At 46.1% G+C, this 6,000-nt stretch overlaps 1 protein-coding gene across 2 annotated transcripts in view; it reads left to right on the top strand.

Annotated features, from left to right (window-relative positions):
• Window positions 1–4,618: 4,618 nt before the first annotated feature.
• Wdtc1 (WD and tetratricopeptide repeats 1) overlaps window positions 4,619–6,000 on the top strand; it is a 49,498-nt gene continuing 48,116 nt past the window's right edge. The window contains exon 1 of one of the 2 annotated variants that reach the window (XM_028759804.1): window positions 4,619–4,932. The gene's annotated coding sequence lies outside the window, so the exon portion shown is untranslated. The remainder of the gene's footprint in view (window positions 4,933–6,000) is intronic. The other variant, XM_028759805.1, reaches the window with a different exon arrangement.

Genomic DNA, 6,000 nt, shown 5'->3' with positions numbered 1-6,000 from the left:
GTCTTAAAAGAGACAGAACCCAGAACCTAATTCATTATTATCTCAAAACTACTTTTTTTCTTTTTCTTTTTTTTTTCTCACAAGGTTTCTCTGTGTAGCCCTGGCTGTCCCAGAATATATATATTTGTTACTGTTTTTTTTGGTGGTACTGAGAATTGAACCCAGAACCCAGCATGTGCCAGGCAAGCACCAGAACACTGAGGAAAACATCACAGCTCCAGGTTATAGAACTTCAACTGTAGGTGGATATAGTGTCTAGGTCAAGATGAATTTTTTTCTCTCATTTAATTAAAAAACATTTGATAGGTGATTCAGGTGGCTCAGAGAGTAAAGGTGCTTGTCACCAACCCTGCTACCAGAGCTTGATCCCCAGGATTTATGTGGTCCATCTACATGTGTGCTGTGCTCATGCATTCCTAAACATAAACACACACAAATGTAGCAAAATATTTTAAAGAAAATGTGAATGTTTAATTAGAAACTATTTGAAGCATTCAGGAAAGTCTAGATAATAAAAAAGTTGAGAGCAGGGTGTGGTGGCACAGGCCTTCAGTTTTAGCATTTGGGAGCCAAAGGCAGGAGCATGGCACGAGTTCCAGGCTAGCCTGGGTTTACATGATGAATTCCAGGACACACAGACCTTTTCTCAAACAACAGTAAAACACAGTTTAAAAAAAAAGCTGAGGAAACTGCTCAGTGGTGGAGGACTTGCCCAACCTGTACTCTAGGCCCCCAGGATTGGAAGAAGTACAGATAAAGATATAACCACAAGACAAAAGTAATATTTATAATCTTCCTCTGTTTGATTCCATGGCACTCTCTCTGGTTTGTTAGTTTTTTCTTTCTCTCCTCCTGCTCTTTTTTTTTTGAGACAGGTTTTTTGTTTGTTTGTTTGTTTTTTGTTTGTCTTACACAGCCCTACCTGTTCTGGAACTCATTATATAGACTAGGCTAGCCTCCAACTCAGAGATTCACCTGCCTCTGCCTCTTGAGTGTTGGAATTAATGGTGTGTGCCACCATTCCTGAATAAACATATTTTTAAATTACAATTCAGTTATTTTTTAAAGATTAATTTAAATTATTTTTTTCATTATTCTGCTTACATGTAAGTCTGCGTACCACATGTAGGCAATGCCTGCAAAGGCTGTTAGAGATTTTTGGATTCCTCCTAAAACTAAAATGGCTGTGAGATACCACGTGGATGCTGGGAATCGAACCTGGGTCCTTGGGAAGAGTACTTAGTACTCTCAGCTGCATTCTCTATAACTCAGGTATACATATTTTTGTGTTTATATTTGATGTAAAGTCTCAAGAAAACCGTTATCATCTTTAATGTATTATCTTTCAACTTTTATTTTTACTCATTATTGTAATTTTGAGACACTTTGATTGCGTGTGAATCATTTACTGGGTTTCACAATGCACTTTGAAAACGCAGTATGCATCCACTGAATAGTTAGGTTCTTAGGGCATCTTCTGCTATTACAGTGGAGGTGGAAAGAGCATCCTTGCCTGTCTATGTCTCCTTCTCCCCACAAATAATAGTTCTGTGCTGTTAGAATTCCCAGGTTGTTGCTGGACATACCTTTAATCTCAGTGTTCAGGAGGCCGAGGCAGACAGATCCCTGGGAGTTCAGAACCAACTTAGTCTACATAGTGGGCTCCAGGCCAATGCCGATAAAGGCTACATAGTCTCAAAGAAGAAAGAAAGAAAGAGCAAGAGAGAGAGGGGGGAAGGAAAACAAACAAGCAAGAAAAGAAAGAAAGAAAGAAGAATCGAGATTAATATGAGAATCTTCAGTTTCAGGTTGACAGATTGACAGGTTGATCTTTGTTTTGTTTGTTCAGGAGTCTAATAAGATGAAAGCAATACAGTAACTATCTCTGCAAAGGTAGCCATCAAATTTGTCTCGATTCTTCTTTCTTTCTTCCTTTCTTTCTTTCTTTCTTTCTTGCTTGCTTGTTTTCCTTTCTCCACCCCCCTTGGGCCCACAATATGCTGGACCATCCTGGGCCCTATCAAATCAATTATTAATCCAAAAATCAATTATTAATCCAAAAAATATCTCAGGCTGGAGAAATGGTTCAGTGGCTAAGACTGCTCTTCCAGAGGTCCTGAGTTCAATTCCCAGCAACCACATGGTGGCTCACAACCATCTGTAATGGGATCTGATGCCATCTTCTGGTGTGTCTGAAGACAGCTACAGTGTACTCATAAATAAAATAAATAAATAAATCTTTAAAAAAAGAAAGAAAGAAAATGTCACACAGGCCAAACTGGTGGGAGGATTGCACCTACCCAGTGACTCTGGCTTGTGAGAACTTGGCAAAATACTGGTCAGCACAGAATAAGAGTAAAATATGTATCCTTTCTAATGTAAGTCTGATAAATTAGTGTTTGTCAAAGTATATGTGCATACATACATATAAATACACATGTATGAACTATATATAGAGAGATATGTGACCAAGCTTGAGGGCTCCAGTAAATACCAGCCAGAAAATAAGCAAGTGACTGTGGTTATTATTACTTCTGGTTATCCTTTGCCAGCAAACATTCATTCTGACTGCAGATATATACTGTCATAGAAACACAATCCACCCCTCTTTCTTGTCATTTCTGCAGCCTTGTCACCTAGAACAATTCCCTATTAAAATAATAGAGAGATGGTTCAGAGGCTAAGAGCACTGGTTACTCTTCCAGACATCCTGAGTTCAATTTCCAGCAACCACATAGTGGCTCACAATAATCTATAATGGAATCTGATGCCCTTTTCTAGCATGCAGGTGTAAAGGAAGACAGAGCACTCATATACATAAATAAATGTTTTAAGAAAATAATAATGATGATTATTATTAATGGATTAGAAATATCTAGGTTTCGATTCTAAATTCTACCATTTGTTAGCTGTCTGATAGTGGGAGTGTTGTTTAATCCACTGGAAACATCTCTTGAAAGATGTAGGATAAATATTAGCTACTTTGTAGCTTTATTGACCCAGTCTCCCTAACGAAGACTGCAGGCCTAAAGCTAGGACCTCTGGATACATGATGTCAAGGCCTTCTTCAAGTCTTAATGTCTGTAGGTTTTTGTTTGTTTGAGACAGGGTTTCACGTTGTAGCCCCAGCAGGGCTGGAACTCACTAGCCTCAATTAATACAGGTCCACTCATCTCTACCTCCCACATACTGGGATTAAAAGTTTGTGGCACTACACCACTACACCCAGCTGAGTATTCATATTCATTCTCTCTCTCTCTTTCTCCTCTCCCCCAACCCCCCTACCAATTACAGCTAAGCAGGAAAGGTCAGGAGGCATGCCTCACAACCTTTCTAAGAGATGAAGATCTGAATTCACAAGGGTAGGATCTTTTCCAAAGAGAAAGAAATCAGTTTGACCTAATTCACACAAGTGATTCGAACAGAGTCGAGCAAAGACAAGACACTTATGGGAAGATAAACTTGGGACCAGCACTCTTTTTTTTTTTTTTTTTTTTTTCGAGACAGGGTTTCTCTGTGTAGCCCTGGCTGTCCTGGAACTCACTCTGTAGACCAGGCTGGCCTTGAACTCAGAAATCCGCCTGCCTCTGCCTCCCAAGTGCTGGGATTAAAGGCGTGTGCCACCAACCGCCCGGCGGCTAGCAGCTTTTTAACCACTTTATGCTTGTTTCCTCTTTTGTAAAACCTAGAAACAATTGTATCTATCAAAGAGAACGCGTCCAATATAGTGAAGATAAAAATGTTATCACTTGGACATTGGCATACTGTGTACCTACCACTCTAAGTTACGTTTATCTTCTCAGAAGGTGATGGAAATATTTTTGAATTAAAGCTCCTGGTTTCTCTACCTTAAGTTATCCTTAGTGCCGCCTTTGTCACTTTGGACCTTCCTTAGAGAGGCGGGTGCCTCCGTTCTGACCTGGAGCTCGAAAATCAGAACAGCAGTTTCTTGACTAGTATCAGATAGACCTTGTCTGCCATCAATCTGGGCTCCTAGAGCTCCCAGGCCACCCAACATTTCCTCCAAGCACCTGAAGATTCGAACATGGAACGTGTTACTTCAGCAGCCCCCTAGAGCAGGAAGGAGTAGGCAGAGGCTTTGCTCTGTGAGGACTCAGTCTTAGTCTTAGGTGTTCCCTAATTTACAGGATCAGAGGCAATTTTGACGAGCTCTTAGCCCTTAGAGGGGCTGTACTAGACCCTGTGAGAACATGTGGAATTGGGGTCCAGAAAAGGTGTAGTGAGATGGGAGGTGCGTCCAGGTAACTAATGGTAACCGGGCGGGGCAAGCCCACGCCGCAGGACCTCCGCGATGGCGAAAAACTACGACTCCCATGATACTCCAGAGCTGAGTCCTGCTTTCGCGCCCGCCCACTGGCTGCCGTTCCCGCGAGCGGTGAAGCCGATTGGCCCCGGCGGAGCGGGGGGCTCCCCCCGCTAGCAGGTTAGTGGGCGCCACCGGCAGCAGACGTTGACCGGGCGCGCGATGGAGGGGTAGGGAGGAATAGGGCCCGCGCTCACTATTCAGGAAACTGCCGGGCGCCATCGCCGTAGCGTAGCCGGGGACCGCGAGGCGCGGGGCAGGCGCGGAGACTGCGTGGCGCAGGCGCAGTGCGGGACTTCTCCTGGGTCCCCAGACAGCTGGAGGAGATAAACAGAGCAGGAGGGAGGGGAGTGCGTGTGTGAGAGCGCGCGAGGGAGTGTGAGTGTGTGTGAGCGCGGGTGTGAGGCGGTGCGCAGGGGCGGGCGGAGGCGCTGTCCGGCCCCGGCCAGGCGCCGGGCGTGGAGCATGGGAAGAGGCTAGAGCTGCCCGGGTCCCCAGCCCCCTTCCCGGGATCCGCACCCCTGCTCCCGGGAGAGGGGCCGGGCCCCCCGGACCGACATGGGCTCCTGAAGTTGCTCCGCTGCTGGTCCTGGGAAGAGACCTGACAGGTACGGGTCGCCGCCGCCCCATCCCTGCCGAAGACGCCGAGTCGGGGACGGGTTCCGACAGCCTCAGCTCCCGGGCCGCCTGCTCTGGGCCGGCTCCCTGCTGGGGGCCTGAGCCCGACCGCCCCGGGACTCCGGGGTGTCCCGAGAAGGGATCAGGCCTCGGCAGCGAGGAAGGGCAGAAAGGGCCAGGGAAGGGAGGCTAGCAGAGGACTGGCTGGGAGGTAGGGGGGAAGGCTATAGGAGTCCCGGAGACTCCACCGGGGCAGAGGTAGAAGTCCTATCACGGGACTCTTATTTATTTATTTTTGCGGAGTTTTTGACATCTGATCTGGCGCTGATCGTACTCAGGAGGAAAGGGGCAGGTGGAAGTTTCAAGAGGTCAATGACCTGATCTGCTCTTTTCGTGTCTCTGCCTCTCTCGCTCTCTGTTTCTCTCTCCCCCATACCCCTTCCCCTTTTCTTTCTCTCCTCCCTCTTCCTCTCTCTCTCTCTCTCTCTCTCTCTCTCTCTCTCTCTCTCTCTCTCTCTCTGTCTCTCTCTCTCTCTTTGTGTGTGTGTGTGTGTGTGTGTGTGTGTGTGTGTGTGTGTGTGTTTAGGCTTCTGGCAGCCGCAGATGCCTTCAGTGGCTCATCCTGGCACCAAACTGAACTTTGCCAAGGTGTTTGCATCATCCATTGTAGCGCTAAAGTACAAAGGGTCTCTGTTTGGGAGTGGGCTATTAGTACTCACTTCAAAGGGTAAAATAAGAACCATAGAGATAAACTGCAAAGCAGCAGGATCTCTTTTTGTAAAGCTTTAGTGGAGTGTCCCATTCCCCGCCCCCTACTCCCCCAGCCCCCACCCCCATCCCCCAAGCGCGGTGGTTGGAGTTTCTTGGCGACTTCTTGCTTTCCACTGCAGGTGCATTACCAGGACTAATAGAAAAACAGGTATGAGGGGTTACATGCGATTTATCTTAGTAGTACGGACGATTTATCTTAGCAGTTGAATGTGACTACATTTCTTGTGAAGGTCTCCGGTTTTCTTAAATCTTTTGAGGTAATGTGTTGGTGGAGCAGCTAGAAAGTT

The sequence above is a fragment of the Grammomys surdaster genome, unplaced genomic scaffold (assembly GCF_004785775.1).
Source record: "Grammomys surdaster isolate TR1022 unplaced genomic scaffold, NIH_TR_1.0 126313, whole genome shotgun sequence".
Classification (NCBI taxonomy): domain Eukaryota; kingdom Metazoa; phylum Chordata; class Mammalia; order Rodentia; family Muridae; genus Grammomys; species Grammomys surdaster.
The sequence above is the reverse complement of the archived record's forward strand: the minus strand, read 5'-3'. Positions and strand labels throughout refer to the sequence as shown.